This window comes from Amborella trichopoda, chromosome 10 (genome assembly GCF_054954075.1).
Source record: "Amborella trichopoda isolate Santa Cruz 75 chromosome 10, AtrichopodaSantaCruz75HAP2 v2.0, whole genome shotgun sequence".
Taxonomy (NCBI): Eukaryota; Viridiplantae; Streptophyta; class Magnoliopsida; order Amborellales; family Amborellaceae; genus Amborella; species Amborella trichopoda.
In genome coordinates, this window is record NC_142345.1 from 44,491,652 (window position 1) to 44,510,212 (window position 18,561).

Genomic DNA, 18,561 nt, shown 5'->3' on the forward strand with positions numbered 1-18,561 from the left:
GATTTATAAATTAAGAGAAATTAAATTTTCAATGTTTTAAATAAATTATAAGATTTAAAATTTTAAATAAAATAGTTTCTAAAAATATATGGGACCTCCATAAAATGTGAGGTCCAAAATTTAAAAAGATGTGGATTAGGTGGGGGCACGCCCCACCCATTCACGTAAAATTCTTGGAAATAAGACTTATCTTTTTAGATATAATCAACATATGTGATAAGGTTAAATATTTAAGATATTTACTAAATCTTTGAATCAATATTGGTTGATCTAATAATTAAGGATTGGATATATTAAAATACAAGTTTTCTTTATTTGATGGGAATATATTTAAGAAATGGAGAATAATGCTCTAGCTCATCTCTTTGAATCTGGATGATGGTGGATCAAAGAGATGAATAACTCAAATCTCTCACCCTATAAGTCTCTTTAAATCGAGATTTGACCATACGAATTGAAAAAAATTTAATGGCATAGAAAATTTATAAAAGAAGGTTTTCCCTCATAAAAAAAGATACGTATTTCTCTTCTCTCTCTTTAAGAATTCTCTCTCCATACCCCAAACTGTAGCTCTCTAGAAAGGCCTTTGGATTACCAAAGCGAGACATGTCCCAATTTTTTTCTCTCTCCAAGTTGCACCATGTTTTGGTGGCATGCATCACCTCTGTCCTTTATGGGTGGTAAAGGGGTGGAACCCCTTGCTAGTAGATTTCTCCATCTCTGTTCACATTCATCTCTTATCTTTCTAAAATCAAGCTAAAATGCTTAATCAAGATTAAGCTATTGAGTGAATTTTTGCTACAGTAGGGAAATCAACAAACCGATCATAGATCCTAAGCACCAACGAAAGGAGGAGACTCGTCTTAGGTTATATTAAGCCCGATTGAGGTAATTTCCGACAATTTTACTTTTTTAAATGTTTACTTTTCTTCCTATAAAGCAATAAAGTCTAGTTTTGTTTATTGAATAAAGACTTATATTTAAAGATATAGCAATTGAGAACTGATTTTATTTTTAATTTATTTATTTCAAGAGTGGTTCGATTATAATTGGATATTGTAAGTGATCTTGCCGGTGTAGGGGCAAAAGATTTTTTTTTATATATACACCGTGGTTTTTCATATCTACATCGTGCTTTTTCATAAAGTACTTTAATTGGTATCAGAGCAAAATTGATATTTGAAGCCATTAGATGTTTTTTCCCTTTATTGAGCTGAGATCAAGCTTGGGAACGAGATGTAAGAAAGCTATTAATCTTTGTGGTCAAGTAATACACCCCGGTTTAGAATGATTGAAATATTCAAAACATCGATGAGTATTCCGTGCTATTTTGGAGTAGTTATATGAAAACGATAATGATATATTTCTCTATTATATACTTAAGTGATTTTGTGTGTTTTTTAGAGTATGATATATTTACAAAATTTCAATAACAGATCCTAAGGGAATTAAGAGTTATGGACTCATGATTGAAAGGTGTCAGCTTTGACCCTGCAAAATTTAGGAACTGTCTATTGAGTTCCGTGATTTTTCCTACCAATGATATAATTTTATTTCTTGCTGAAATTTTACTGCGACTCAAAAAATTGATTCTACTTTCAAACGAAAAAAAAAATTCATCAAGAAATTATATGTGGTTTGAAAGATATGATCGATTTATTGAAGGGTGTGCAAGTATTGTTTTCAGCAACCAAAATTATTTCCATGACTTGAAAGTTAAGATTTTATTTATATTCTTAGCATAATATTTTATGGCTCACACTAAGTTTTTAGTCTTCAATTTTGAGTCTAGTTTCTAATGAAATTTATTTGAAAGAGAAATATCTATGGGAAAAGAGGAATAAAAAATTTGGATTGAAGAGATATCATCCTGAAGTTTCTACACAATTATGATGTGCTCTTCATTAAGACTTAAAAAACTATAATTATCAAACACACGTAACAGAGTGATATGAGGCTTGTGGAAATATATGTGCCACCATTATGTGTCTACTTTTAAACAAAATTAGTTTGAAAGAAAAACTCCATAAGGATAGAGATGAAATACAATTTTACTAGACAATGTTCATCCAGGAATTCTGCAGTATGAGTTTTGTTGTAAAGTGTATGTCACGTTATTTATTTCTCTGAAGAAATATATTATTCGGGACTTACACCATGGTGTTATGATTTGGTTTTGATTCTAGTTTTCAATACAAGAGATTTCAAGAATAAATTCTTTAAGGTTTCAAATAAACAATTTTTTATTGAGAGATACTCAACCAGATTTTCTGTTGAGGAAATTGCATTGTGATGTAAAGAGTCACTAAGAGGTAGACTCAATAAATGGTGTGATTTAGGGATGAAACTAAGCACTATTTTATATTTTTAGTCTATTTCGGTACTTAAAAAGATTTAGAGAGAAGCTCTTTATGAGTTGAGAGATATCATATTTTTATCATGCGATGCTCATGTTCTATTCTGCAGTAAATTAAAAGATGTGGCATGTTAATGCACATCTTTGGATTCCTAGTAATGGAGATTTTTTTAGGGCTCATTTAAAAGGGGTTTTATAGTGTGTCATGCATATGATTTATTATAATAAAACTTCAAAAATAGGTAATACAGCGCTGGCAAGGTACGACACTATATGAAGAATATTCGACCTGGGAACAACAAAAAGAAGAAGAAACACAATACCTATAACAACATCTTAGTTTCTTCGAAATGAAGGGATACATATAGAAGCCTGAATGTAACAAAAAAAAGTTAAAGATCAGTGAGAGAATCAAATTTGTGATATTTGAAATGATGAGATGAAGAAGATTTTTCTTCACGGTGTGAGATAATCCAAGTGCCGAAGAGATGGACACAACGTGATATGTGAAATCGAAGACCAATATATTTTTCATCAATTATGTGCTTTTTTAACATCGCCAAACGATTTTAAAAGCAATGAATAAAAAAAGCCCAAGTACCACACTACATGGTTTTGAGGTATTAAATATATCCCACATTACATGATAAGGTCATATAGGGAAAGATGATTCAATTACTTTTTATATGTTTTTGTCATATTTTGGCTAATTTTTTTATGAATATGTATGAGGTATATAGACATTAAGTGATATGTGCTAACAAATTTGATAGAGCTTATTTATGAATACCATGTGTTATGGTGCCTCCTTATGCTAAGAGTACAAACTACTTAAGGTAGTGATACACATAAAGATGTGATTTGATCAAGGGCTTTGAGTCATAAGTATGAAACACGAGAGATGTGTATGGCTTATTCAAATATGAAAGCACGGAAGAAATGTTCTGATGGAACTCGGTTTTAGTGACCATCCTCCCGATAATGTCCAGTAATATGATGTGTTGCATGTGATGATGATCTCTTCATAAAGTTTCTATATTTGCCAAAAAGAAATTATTGTCAAGATTTTGATAATCATTATTTAGTCATGTTTTATTTTAGATAAAATTGTAATATGGACTTTATGACTTGTTTTTGTAGCTGTAAACATGACTTGGTAGGTGAATGCGGTAAAATAATTATTGAATACTAAACATATATTATAATATTAAATTGGATATTTTGAGAAAACTCTATAATCATGTTAGATCCACTAATTTTTTATGAAAAATTATTTTATACTGTCATACTACTATCTAACCATTGCTTGTGTATACCAAGTTAATTTTTTTCTAAGGGGAGAAAACCATTATGCCTTCATGATATTTATAAAATTGAGAGAAAAACTGTCATGCATAGGTTTTTAAATACCCATATGCCTTGACTCATGTTTGTAGTTATTTAAAATCCTCAATTAGCTAAGTCCTTGAACCACATGGAATGTTGTAGGAAAGCTATCTTGTTAGGCTTCATTGACACATGTTATATTGATTAGATAACTTGGTTTGTATAGATTTAGTACCAAGATGACGAGTGTGATTGAACCTTTGTGGTTTATAAAGGTTTTGCATATTGTGAAGCCAATGTGCATTGAATTACTTATTGCATGAGACTTGCTATGCTACCTCGTGATATAGACATACATGAGAATGTTGAGAATTTATATATTGTTTGTACAATAATTGAGTGGGAGTTGCTACAGTCCCACATTTTTTTTTAGCTGCTTGGATATTCAGATATACAGATACAAGCTATCTCAAGGATTCAGATGATGTGAAGTCTACATCTAGATACATGTTCATGCTTGGAGGGAGAACAACTTCTTGAAAATCAAAGAAACAAGATGCAGTGGCATTGTTCATCTTAGAGGCAGAATACGTGGCGTGCTATTTGGCGGCCAAGGAGGCCGTATGGATTAAGAAATTTCTTAATTGACTTGACTTTCAACCCGTACGTTGTGATGCCGTGAGGATTTTCTGCGACAACATGACGGCTATATGCATGTAAAAGGGAGCCACAATTCCATAATAACTCCAAGCATATAAAACTAAATATTCCAGTGGGAGCATCTAGTATTTGACAGGCCAGCTGGAACAACAGACAATGGTGTTGTTAACTCATGGAACCCAGATGTGTGGCGCTGGTTGTATGGCTACAGAAAGAAACGGCTTGTTTGAAGAACTCCTTTAAGCTAATGAAGATACATCCCATGCGATGAGTATATGTGATAATTTTCTGTTTGAAGAACTCCTTTAAGCCAATGAAGATACATCACATGTGATGAGTATACGTGATGATTTTCTGTGACAGCAGCTCCATAATTCGAAATGCGCTATGAAAGATGAACTACGACCACTTTCGGGATGAGATCCGAGCAACAAAGAGAAAGAATTGTTGCCTCTATGAGTTCTTTTATGAAATGATTGATGGCGAAAGTCATGATTAATGTATTGAGAGATATTGTTATTAAGAGAGATTGATAGGGATGAGAGAAAATGAGGAAGAGAGAATGTAAGGCCTTCAAAAGCCAAGTAGGAGATATTGGGTTTATGTGGCCTTTAAAGGCCTTATAAGAGCTTGTATGAGCATTTTATATAGTGGAACATAAACTCAGTGGGAGTGTAGTCCTTTTGTGGACCATAGGCAAATGTTATTTGCTGATATTCGGACTAGGCTCGACGAGCTAGGCCAGCCGAGGTTTGGAAAAACCCAAGATACTTAGGCATAGGGATCTACCGAGAAGGGTTTAGTAGATTATCCCTTGATGAGGTCGGAGTATGCCCAGATGAGAGCCAATGTACTGTGTGGCCCTTGCATGTGATGAATAGCCTTTAGAGATAGAGCTAAAACCTCATGGTTAGGAGGCTTTCTTATCTTTTCTTTTCCCTTTTAATTGGTTTAAAGGAAGTGGCATTTTGGTAATATTAGGTGAACTGAGAAATGCTCAAATGCAAAGCTGCTTCCCAATTTCCATTTGATAACAACACAACGATATGGAATTGTTAATAATTCAATGTAGCAGAAATGCAATTGTTAATAATTGGAGTGAAGGGACTGCACCCTTCTATTATCCACATCGCATGGAAACTATTCTCAAATTGTCTGCTCTGAAAAATACTCAAATGCCAAGCTTCTTCCCTATTTCCATTTGATATCAATACAACGATATGGAATTGTTAATAATTGGAATGTAAGGGACTGGTCTCTTTCTTTCTCTTAATAATGCAATTTTTAAAAATTCAAATGTACCACAAATGCAACAGTCTCTATGGATGTCCATTTTCCCTTTCAAAGACTTTTTTAGATTGTAGTGTGCATATTTTGAGGACATTCTTTGATTCCCAAATGAAAAAAAACTGGGCCAACACAACCATATAGATCTAACACACTATAAATTATTCTCATTGCAAACTAACCACAAGCACTTGAGAGTCTGGTTTTGAGGAGCAAAGGGATGGCAGAGGCTCTTGTAACATTTCTCTTGGAGAGATTGAATGATTTTATCACAAAGGAAGGTCAGCTCCTCTTCAGAACTTGATCGAATGGCGCATAGTTTTTTGTTTTTAATTTTTATTCTAAAAATCGTTTTGAAACAAAATTTGAGGCATGCATAGATTTGACAAGGGTCACATGATAAAATAATATACAAATATTTCGCTTGATAAACACTTACCATAATATCCCTAAAATATATCAAGGGAATTTTGGTCATTTATATTTATGGGAAATATTTATTTTTTACGTTTCCCAAGTTTTCCCTAGATGGGATGCCGAAAATTTTATCCTAAACTATTTTGTAGAAAATAAATAAAAAATAAAATAATATTTGGCATGAAATTGTGGCATGAACAATCATAGCCATCGATTTTGAACCAATCGGTTAAGAACTAGGGTTACATATAATTTATATGTTGTTGAGGCCTTACTAAAAACTTTCCCTGGCATATAAGCCTAATGTGGGCTTTACTCCTCGTTCTATCCCCAAGCAACTCACAATATCCTACACTTTTGTAACTTAATTATGGGAAAATATTGATTATCTAGAATTTACACCACAAGATAGGAAACAATATCAAATAAACATATATATTCTTGATTCCTTCAAACTTCATTTGGGAAAGAGCTTTTCATCGGGATCACCAACCTCAACATTTACTCATAAAAGTTCTTTTTTTCTCTGTCCATTGTTGGAGAGACATACAGACGTAAATCCCTTATTATTAGCGAATTGTCTCCAAAGAGATCATTTAGCTTTTGTATAATATGGTCATAACTATTCTCACTCATTACATATCAAATTGGATAGCTTGGGGTAAGTCACAACGTCTGATAATACTTTTTTTGGAACTTTGCGTACAACGACCCATTTTGAAATCTAAGAGAAAAGAACGATTGTGACTTCCCTGTATAAAAAATAAATGGTCTATGTAGACAATCCCTATTATTAATACATAATGTCAAAGGAAAAATGACATACGGACCAAAGAAAAGGTTTCCACTATTTCGTAAAGGTCCAATTTTTTTCAAAAATTTATGCAGTGATATTTTCTTTTTTTTCAGATTTATCTTCAATTTGATATTTGCAACATCGAATTTATTTTTTTTTATTTTTTTTTTTTTTTAACACTAGGGATTTCCTGGAGGCCAGAGGTCAGTTTGATGAAACTTGGGATTGCCCTAAAGTTGGGTTGCACATTACCAAAAACATCACTTCACTCCAAAGTAATCTTCTTGCCTTGTTTTAGAGTAGATGATTCAAATATTGGACCAATCCCTTATCTTTTTACTTCTTCTCTTCTTCTTCTTCTTCTTTTTTTTTTAAATTCATTTTTCTTTTCGAAGTACTCTAAAGATTGCAACATCGGACTAATCTAAGTTGTTTTCTCTTTTTTTTCTCTGTTTTTTTTGGTGGGGACAGGTGGGGGTTCTCCTTTTTTTTGGGTTTAGAGATTGAATTCGGGCTTGAAACCCATAATTGAAACCTAAACTTTCATCCCCCATATTCTCTCTATCTCTCTCTCTCTCTCCAAACTTCACATTGTGATGAGGCGCCACAATGTGAGGATTTCCAGACGTCGCATTGTGACGGGGTACCACAATGTGAGGCCTTCTATTCCTACTACGGGATTCATACTACAGGTACAGGACCCCTTCCCCACTGAACTACCCAAAAAAAAATCCTCTCTTTTACCAAAACCTCATTTTGGGATGAAAAGATGAAGTTGATTTTAGGGCTTTTAAGCCCTAATTTGATCATGCTTGACACAAAACCTTAAGGGAGGACCGATATTGTAAATATTAGACAACTTCTTCAACCAAAAAAACAAAAAAAGTGCACCTTATGTCAGTTCAATATTGCAATTATTGGACCACATTTAAATCCAAAAGCACGGATTGGTCCAAAGTTTAAATCATCATATTGCCCTAAAGTTGGGTATTTCGATGTTTCAAACATGGGATCAGCAGGTAGTGGCAAGAAAAAAAAAAAAAAATTAAGAAAATAGATGGAATATTTGCAACACTAGACCAAGGAAGACTAAATAAAAAATATAAAAGGCGAAAAAGTAGGGCCTTACAGATTTTTAGAAAAGTTAGATCATTATGTAATGGATGTGGTTAGCATGCGACCAGCCTGCATATTGTAGAAATGCTGGCTTGGCAATAGATTTATTTTTCAAATACAATTTGATCTTCTTTATTGTATTTTTTTCTCGATAAATGCACTTTTATGAGCGTCCATAAAATGCATTTTTTCTACAATGAAAGTACCCCCTTAAGAGATGGAAGAGTAATCTTTGAATCACGTCCCAACAATATCCACCTATGGTATTTATAGCAAATATTAGTCTTAACCCCACAAATTTTATATATCATTGTTGCCCCAAATTTTTCCACTCAAAAGAATATGGGTTTTATTAAGAGAGATTGATAGGGATGAGAGAAAATGAGGAAGAGAGAATGTAAGGCCTTCAAAGGCCAAGTGAGAGATATTGGGTTTATGTTGCCTTTAAAGGCCTTATAAGAGCTTGTATAAGCATTTTATATAGTGAAACATAAACTCAATGGGAGTGTAGTCCTTTTGTAGACCATAGGCAAATGTTATTTGCTGATATTCGGACTAGGCTCGACGAGCTAGGCCAGCCGAGGTTTGGAAAAACCCAAGATACTTAGGCATAGGGATCTACCGAGAAGGGTTTCGTAGATTATCTCTTGATGAAGTCGGAGTATGCCCAGATGAGAGCCAATGTACTGTGTGGCCCTTGCATGTGATGAATAGCCTTTAGAGATAGGGCTAAAACCTCATGGTTATGAAGCTTTCTTATTTTTTCTTTTCCCTTTTTAATTGGTTTAAAGCAAGTGGCATTTTGGTAATATTAGGTGAACTGAAAAATGCTCAAATGCAAAGCTTCTTCCCAATTTCCATTTGATAACAACACAACGATATGGAATTGTTAATAATTCAATGTAGCAGAAATGCAATTGTTAATAATTGGCGTGAAGGGACTGCACCCTTCTATTATCCACATCGCATGGAAACTATTCTCAAATTGTCTGCTTTGAAATATACTCAAATGCCAAGCTTCTTCCCTATTTCCATTTGATATCAATACAACGATATGGAATTGTTAATAATTGGAATGTAAGGGACTGGCCTCTTTCTTTCTCTCAATAATGCAATTTTTAAAATCAAATGTACCACAAATGCAACAGTCTCTATGGATGTCCATTTTCCCTTTCAAAGACTTTTTTAGATTGTAGTGTGCATATTTTGAGGACATTCTTTGATTCCCAAATGAAAAAAAACTGGGCCAACACAACCATATAGATCTAACACACTATAAATTATTCTCATTGCAAACTAACCACAAGCACTTGAGAGTCTGGTTTTGAGGAGCAAAGGGATGGCAGAGGCTCTTGTAACATTTCTCTTGGAGAGATTGAATGATTTTATCACAAAGGAAGGTCAGCTCCTCTTCGGAGTTCCCAGAGACTATGTTTGGATAAGAGACGAGCTCAGGAGAATGAAAGTGTTCCTGCAAAGTGCTGATAAAAGAAAAGCGAGAGATGATGAACTCAAAGATTGGGTGAGACGTGTCAGAAGATGATATCCTCGATGAGTACATCATTCAGATGAAGAATTTCCAGCGATGTGGTGGGAAAAATCGTTTTTTGAATTTTGCCAAGAAATTGAAAGTCCATCATAAGTTCGCGACTAAGATACAGAGCATTAGGAGGAGGGTTCAGGAAATTTCTGATGGGAGGTTGAGGTACCAATTGGAAGTGGAACAAGATGAAGGAACATCCTCAAATGATTCAATCGAACATTGGCAAGATCCACGTCTCACATTTTCTTCTACGGAGGAAGATGATATCACGGCTATCGACGAGCCGGTAAGGAAATTAAAATCTTGGTTACTGAATCAAAAAATTTCCAGTCTTTATCAAGCTGCTGAAAAACATAAAAAATGCATTACAAACAAAATCTCTTACTTTTTAAAGATTTTCTAATTTTTTCAATTTTTTTTAAATACCCAACGGGTTTACCAAAACAGGTAGAAACCTAAAAATGGCCAGTTCCGATTAACATGGCGGTTATAACTCTAACTACCAGATTTTATCAAAGGCAATTTTCCCTGATTTATACGATTCGAATGGGGAAGTAAGAATTAAGTTGATTGTTTGTTTTAAAGGTAATGGAAGAAGCAAGCAAGAAAGAGAGAGCCACGTATTTGAATCCTTTTCCATATGTTTGAAAGTGGAACCCCTTCCCATTTCTCCCCGCCATCGCAACTCTTATCTCTCTCTTATCTAACTTTTTTGGAAATAATTTTTCTCTACAATCATAATTATTATGACTAAGACAGACAGCGCACCTCCTAAGAAAAATCTCACACCATCATTTCCTAGAAGATGCGTTTTTTAATCAACTTTGGCCACCAAATACTATACTTTCTTTCAAACGTGAGATAGCGACCTATTGACGCTTGCCCAACTTTTCGAGTAATTTACGTACACAACTTAAATTGTTTTTTTTAAAATATGAATTGCTCTATCTATCTATAGAAATTATAAAGAAAGTCAGTCAACCTTTGTTTTTTTTCTAACATCGCCCCTCAGTCAAAAAAGGAAGGAATTCTCGATCCAAATTTGATTTTATTTTTTTTGTTAGTACGACAATGCCCCAAGCTTAAAGGAAGTGCAAATAAAATTGGGTCTGAGAATGTCCTCGAATCGAAAGACAATTTTGAAAAGAAAAAAAAAAAAAAAAAAAAGTTAACCGACCTTCTTTGTAATTTCTACCTATAAATAGAATATTTCATATTTTAGGAAAAATTTAGGCTCCCCAACTTTTTTTTTTCCATGATAGAACTATAAATCTATTGGGGAGATAGGGAACCTTGCCCACATGAGAGAGAGAGAGAGGATGCAGGCATTGTTGAAGTGTGTCATGTTTATGGCGGCTCTAGGCTTGATTTTAAATGCTTCTCTCATGCCTACAGTGGAATCAAGGCTTATTTATCAAACATCCCCTCGGATGGGTAAAGATTATTTTCAGTGTTGATTAGTTGTTTATATCTTTGTTTTGATTAAATATTAACATTTTTCATCTGTGCATAGCCCAACTCAACATAATCTCCTAAATCCAACGCTCTTATTTAAGCTACATCTTAGAAACCATAAAGTTAACAGTATGAAAGTACTGTTTAGCTGCTGATATATCAATTTCGTTACTTAGTTTTGTTCATATTTCAACAATTAGAGTGTCCAGTTTTAATTTTATTTATTTCTTTCTTTTGGCAGGAAATGGAATTTATGAAGACTTTGGAAATTTTGGAGCTGCCATCCTTCAAAAGAGTCCTCAACCAAACCCGAACCATAGTCCTCAACCAAACCCGAACCATATTCCTCGCAACCGCCCATCTACTCCTCCATCTCCTTAAGCCTTCTCCTCACCCAAATCATCTGATGCTCCATTTGGTGACGAAGCAATAAATTTTTATTTTTGTCTACCTATTATTCCTAATATCTCTATGGCATGCGATTATTATTTATTCTAGTTGTTTTTGTTTTTAGGTTTAGGAGAATAACCCTCTTTTCAATTCTATCTTACTTGCACCTTGCCGTTTTTTCTTTTTTTTTTTTTTTTTTTTTTGGGTCTTTTCTAACCATCTTACTTGTGCTTGTCACCTAACATGGAGCTTTAATGGATTGCAACAAGACATTTGCCCATAAAACCTCTCAATTTGATAATGGGAAATTTACTTAAATAAGAGAATTATGGGTTGGTCAAGAATTTGTAGAGAAAATAAGAAAGAAAATCATTTTTATTATGGTGTTGTTATTTTCATTTTAAGACATTGTTATGAATTAATTCAAGCAAAAATGATAAAAGTCATCCAACGTCAATAGGTTCCAAAAGGGAAATAGATATATGAGAGTTGTTTTATGGATCCGAAAAAGAGTACTTGGCTTCTCCAAATAACTAAAAACTGTATCATGCCTGAATCTAACTGGGGTTTGCGGTGGTGGATCAAAAGAAAAGGAAAAAAGAGATATTCTTTAGATGAACATTGTTCCAAGTTTTGTTATTTCTTCTAATACCCATCTCTCTCTCTCAATGGTAATTAGAAAATGTCTTGGACTTTGATGCATTAACGTTTCGACTGTAGGCCCCAACTTTATAAGTGTTTGTGTTTATATGTAGAATTTTCCTATAATTGTCTTATCAAGTTCAAGTATTTTGTGGTGTCCCATATTTTTCAACACCTTGTTCCATTCTTTTCGCCCACAATCATTTTGGATTAGTGTAAAAGAAATGAGATGGTATAGCCTCCGAATTATATGGATACTCAATTTGTGCACAAGCATCCTCCAACAGTTAATATTAGAAGTGAATAAAATGAATGATTACAAATTTATTTTGTATTTTAAATTTACTTTTTCAGAAATTGGATTGCATAAAATTTCGGGAGTCTACACTTTTCAATCAGATGCACCTAAAATAAATACAAAAGATAATATGTGAAAGAGATCGTCACGATTGCCATTACCTTTTGGGTCCATAATCCAAAGGAGTTGTTCAGAATATCTACCGGTGAGTTCATCCAAATTTGAGGCATTATTGTTAGGGTGACATTGAGGATTGTGTCAACCTCTTCATTTGGAATCATTGAGTTCAATTTTAATGGTTGTTCTTTGGGAGATTCATGTGTAATAGTCATTGGTGTTATCCATCAATTAGTGCAGGCATTTTACTACTCTCTCTTTCAAGATCCATGAACCCAACAAATTCCAGGAAGCAATGATCCTTAGATGCGGAAATAGAAACTTCAAATATTGGATCCCATTATGATTCTATACTTAACTGGCTAGAAACAATTTCAGCTAGAGTGTGAACTGTAATATTAGTATAAAAAATAATCGAAAATACACATGCCATAAAAATACAAAAATATACGTGGTTCACCTCAAAGGCCTAGATCCAAAGGCAATGAGAAAAAAAAAATTTATCTAAAAAATAAAGATTACACAATTCAATGGAAATATTTCTCACAAAACCACACCAATATATTGACATTACTGGTCTCTTTCTCACCGAAAAGTTATCTTACTTGTTTGGCGTATTCTCCGTCTTGCCTGCCTTAGTAAACTTACTCGTTCCGAGTTCTCTCACCCTTGCCTTCTTCATGTAAAGGGATCTCTCTATTTGTTTCCTTTTCCAAGAAGCTTTTCATTTTTTGGACACGGTTAGCATGCGGCCCAAGCCCGCACATGTTGAAATGTGAGCCCTTTAATAAATTTATTTTTAGATGGATTTTTAGACTTAATTTTTAAAGATATGTAATCTTGAACGTGAATATCATGAATATGAAAAAATAAACAAATTTTAAAAATTAAAAATAATAATTCTATTAAGAAAACATTTGGACTATTAGTTTCAACTGATTTTAGATATACCACATATTTGCATTCATCTTTAAGATGGATGATTTATACTTCTAGACCGCACATACATAAATGCGGTCCTGCACGCATGAAACAATTTTCCTTATTTTCTTGGCTTCTCACCTTTAAGAGGCACTTTCTTGGCTTCTTCTCTCTTTTGGCTTCTCACCTCGAGGACTTGTTTTCTCTCCTTTGACTAGGATGTAGGTTCCTTTTCAATCTGTCCACACAAGACTTCCAAATTTCCCGACCCAATTGGGCAAGCAAACCTCCATTACATAAAATACAGGAAAAGCTTTATATGTAACCCCATGCTTTCTATGGAACCCCATCCATATATATATATATATATATATATATATATATATATATATATATATATATATATATATATATATATATATATATATATATATATATATATATATATGTGACCCGGGACTTAGCCGTCAGATCTGAGTAGGTGGCAGAGATGACTTGCGTCACAATGTCAGAAGTTGGCTTTTAACTATCAGAACTTGATCGAATGGCGCATAGTTTTTTGTTTTTAATTTTTATTCCAAAAATCGTTTTGAAACAAAATTTGAGGCATGCATAGATTTGACAAGGGTCACATGATAAAATAATATACAAATATTTCGCTTGATAAACACTTACCATAATATCCCTAAAATATATCAGGGGAATTTTGGTCATTTATATTTATGGGAAATATTTATTTTTTACGTTTCCCAAGTTTTCCCTAGATGGGATGCCGAAAATTTTATCCTAAACTATTTTGTAGAAAATAAATAAAAAATAAAATAATATTTGGCATGAAATTGTGGCATGAACAATCATAGCCATCGATTTTGAACCAATCGGTTAAGAAGTAGGGTTACATATAATTTATATGTTGTTGAGGCCTTACTAAAAACTTTCCCTGGCATATAAGCCTAATGTGGGCTTTCCTCCTCGTTCTATCCCCAAGCAACTCACAATATCCTACACTTTTGTAACTTAATTATGGGAAAATATTGATTATCTAGAATTTACACCACAAGATAGGAAACAATATCAAATAAACATATATATTCTTGTTTCCTTCAAACTTCATTTGGGAAAGACCTTTTCATCGGGATCACCAACCTCAACATTTACTAATAAAACTTCTTTTTTTCTCTGTCCATTGTTGGCGAGACATACAGACGTAAATCCCTTATTATTAGCGAATTGTCTCTAAAGACATCATTTAGCTTTTGTATAATAAGGTCGTAACTATTCTCACTCATTACATATCAAATTGGATAGCTTGGGGTAAGTCACGACATCTGATAATATTTTTTTTGGAACTTTGCGTCAATCAATAATACTCTTACAACGACCCATTTTGAAATCTAAGAGAAAAGAATGATTGTGACCTCCCTGTATAAAAAATAAATGGTCTATATGTAGACAATCCCTATTATTAATACATAAAGTCAAAGGAAAAATGACATACGGACCAAAGAAAAGGTTTCCACTATTTCGTAAAGGTCCAATTTTTTTCAAAAATTTATGCAGTGATATTTTCTTTTTTTTCAGATTTATCTTCAATTTGATATTTGCAACATCGAATTTAATTTAATTTTTTTTTTTTTTTTAACACTAGGGATTTCCTGGAGGCCAGAGGTCAGTTTGATGAAGCTTGGGATTGCCCTAAAGTTGGGTTGCACATTACCAAAAACATCACTTCACTCCAAAGTAATCTTCTTGCCTTGTTTTAGAGTAGATGATTCAAATATTGGACCAATCCCTTATCTTTTTACTTTCTCTCTTCTTCTTCTTTTTTTTTTTTTTTTAAATTCATTTTTCGTTTCGAAGTACTCTAAAGATTACAACATCGGACCAATCTAAGTTGTTTTCTTCTTTTTTTTCTCTGTTTTTTTTGGTGGGGACAGGTGGGGGTTCTCCTTTTTTTTGGGTTTAGAGATTGAATTCGGGCTTGAAACCCATAATTGAAACCTAAACTTTCATCCCCCATATTCTCTCTATCTCTCTCTCTCTCTCCAAACTTCACATTGTGATGAGGCGCCACAATGTGAGGATTTCCAGACGTCGCATTGTGACGGGGTACCACAATGTGAGGCGTTCTATTCCTACTACGGGATTCATATACTACAGGTACAAGACCCCTTCCCCACTGAACTATCCAAAAAAAAAATCCTCTCTTTTACCAAAACCTCATTTTGGGATGAAAAGATGAAGTTGATTTTAGGGCTTTTAAGCCCTAATTTGATCATGCTTGACACAAAACCTTAAGGGGGGACCGATATTCCAAATATTAGACAACTTCTTTAACCAAAAAAACAAAAAAAGTGCACCTTAGGTCAGTTCAATATTGCAATTATTGGACCACATTTAAATCCAAAAACATAAAAAAGCACGGATTGGTCCAAACTTTAAATCATCATATTGCCCTAAAGTTGGGTATTTCGATGTTTCAAACATGGGATCAGCAGGTAGTGGCAAGAAAAAAAAAAAAAATTAAGAAAATAGATGGAATATTTGCAACACTAGACCAAAGAAGACTAAATAAAAAATATAAAAGGCGAAAAAGTAGGGCCTTACAGATTTTTAGAAAAGTTAGATCATTATGTAATGGATGTGGTTAGCATGCGACCAGCCTGGATATTGTAGAAATGCTGGCTTGGCAATAGATTTATTTTTCAAATACAATTTGATCTTTTTTATTGTATTTTTTTTCTCTACAAATGCACTTTTATGAGCGTCCATAAAATACATTTTTTCTACAATGAAAGTACCCCTTTAAGAGATGGAAGAGTAATCTTTGAATCACGTCCCAACAATATCCACCTATGGTATTTATAGCAAACATTAGTCTTAACCCCCACAAATTATATATATCATTGTTGCCCCAAATTTTTCCACTCAAAAGAATATGGGTCTTATGACATTCGCACTTGTTCTTTGATGAATACCAAACTTCACCGCGGTGGAGCACTGAGTGTCTAGAAGATTTTATGCGAGACAAACACGAGAGAGAATGAGTGGGGTTGTTAAGAATAATGCAAAGCATCCAATAATATAAGATGCCCTTGGATAAAGATTCTGTGAACCGGAGAGTACATGTTGTAGTACCAGTCCAATAACCCAGATTAAAAGAAAGGGCAATCTGGACAGGTGAGATTGGCTCTCATAATTTTCCTGACATTTTTCAAGTGTATCTGTTTTGTATTTTTATTTGAAGCATCTTCATGAGCACACACACAGTTTCGTGTCCTTTAGACACTGGCTTTCTCAAAAAAATAAAACAAAAATAAATAAAGATATTCTAACATGCAATGATGGCGGTTCATTTCTAAGCTTTCCATCAGGGCTTCCTCTTGCTTTCTGATGCCACGAACATTTCTCATCAAAATTTCTCCCTTTGTACTCAATGTATCATATTTTTTCTTTTAATAAAAGGAGTAGGGGCCTGGCTTTTCCTGCCGATATACCCCCCAAAAAAAAACAAAAAAATTGAAAGAAATTATGTCATTTGGCCTTTAAGAAAGAGAAATAAGACCGGCAATCACCCATAATGCGAAGTTAATTATGGTGAAAGATGAAGACACTCCCACTAAGTGTTTCCTCTAGGATTTTCAAATTAGGACACCTATAGCATAATTCTGTGGGAGCAAATTGTACATTTGAACAAAATACCCAATTAGGAAGACTACTTTCATTTTAGCATTTGTCAAATAAGATATAAATATTTTTTAAAAAAAATTATTTTGAGACCCATAATATCTAGATTGACCATCAAGAAAAGGGATAGCTCTTGAGATGGGATTTGTCCAAAGCAATTCTAGAGTTTGATTTCCACCCTTTTTTTAGGAACGAAAAATGGTCTTTGGAATTACTGAAGTGAAGGATAGTGATTTCATGCGACGGTTGTATAATAATATAATGAAACGATCTCTAAAAACTATGTTTTTCATTCCAATGAACAATAATAAAAAAGTAAAATTTGAAAACACACCCTAGAAAGGATTTTTTAAGACCAATTAATATAAACCGACTATTTTAATGAGATGATTAGATCTAGAGGATTTTTTTCCTTTCTAAATCTTTTCGATAATTTCTTATAATTAGATTAACAATAATAAAAAAAGAAAAATTGATTCTGAATTTAGAAAGACCTGGATCTTGAAATTCATCAAATGGATGGCCTAGATTCATTATTGAAGGGAACTCGTTTTGACCATATTTAAGGTGCAAATTGAAATTTCTTTTTCTTGAGATTGGTTATTAAGATGAAGAGAGTGTGTGCAAAATTTAGGGTCAAATAAATGCCAAAACCATGATTTTAAAAAAGTACGGTTTTATTATATTATAGTGACATGGTGACATTGTATCATTCCCCATTAGGGAAGGGTATCACATCACCAAAAATTTAGATTCAATAGGGTACAACTTAAGAGTTAATGTTGGCGGAGTAAGTGACCAATTTGCTCCTGCGGGAACATATAATATTTTCTCTCAATTGCATGAGCAACAAAAGACCAATCTGAAAGTAATGCGCTGGAAAACGATACTTACCCGTTGACCACACTCACACTTTCTATAGCCTTCATAGACTATTAATCTTTCGACCAGACACAACCCATTCTTTATTGATAAATAATTCACTCCACATTCTTAATCTTCACTTAAAGCAAAATGTGCTTCTTTGTTTTAAGAAACTCCATTCAAATTATAGACAGAGTCAAATTTAAAACAGTTACTTCTTTCAATTCAATGCCAAATGAATGGCCATTTAATTTATTGGCCCCTCTTTTGTACACACATATATACCCCTCAAGAAAATCAAAGTTTGCATAGAGAAGAAAGAGAAGATGGCAAAGTTTGCATAGAGAAGAAAGAGACAAGATGGCAAGGGTTGCGAAAAGAAGTTCATGTTTTGCCTTCCTCAGGAGTTTATGTTTCGCTTTACTTTTCCTATTGTGCACCACTGGTTCTCTTGTTGAATCAAGAAGTCATGGTAACTTTTTCACTTGATTTCACTTCTTTTTTTTTTTTCTTTCACTTTTGTTCATTGCATACAATGAGACTATTTATCTTTAATACAAGAACGTCACAATTATTTATAACTATCCGAAGTGAAATCTGATTGCTTCGGTGTGTCACAAAATTCGATAAAATTTCTTTTGAAGTTTTAGCTTAATCAATGGAATAAATGCAGCCACCCAATTTTG

At 33.5% G+C, this 18,561-nt stretch overlaps 2 long non-coding RNA genes across 2 annotated transcripts; both read left to right on the forward strand.

Moving 5' to 3' along the window:
- The first annotated feature begins 6,848 nt into the window (after positions 1-6,848).
- On the forward strand, positions 6,849-18,561 carry LOC148780273 (uncharacterized). The gene is made up of 2 exons (XR_016042310.1): positions 6,849-7,117; positions 14,973-18,561. It is a non-coding gene; the product is annotated as an uncharacterized LOC148780273 (long non-coding RNA).
- Positions 10,802-11,687, forward strand: LOC18447462 (uncharacterized). Its single transcript, XR_967102.3, has 2 exons — positions 10,802-10,935; positions 11,198-11,687. It is a non-coding gene; the product is annotated as an uncharacterized LOC18447462 (long non-coding RNA).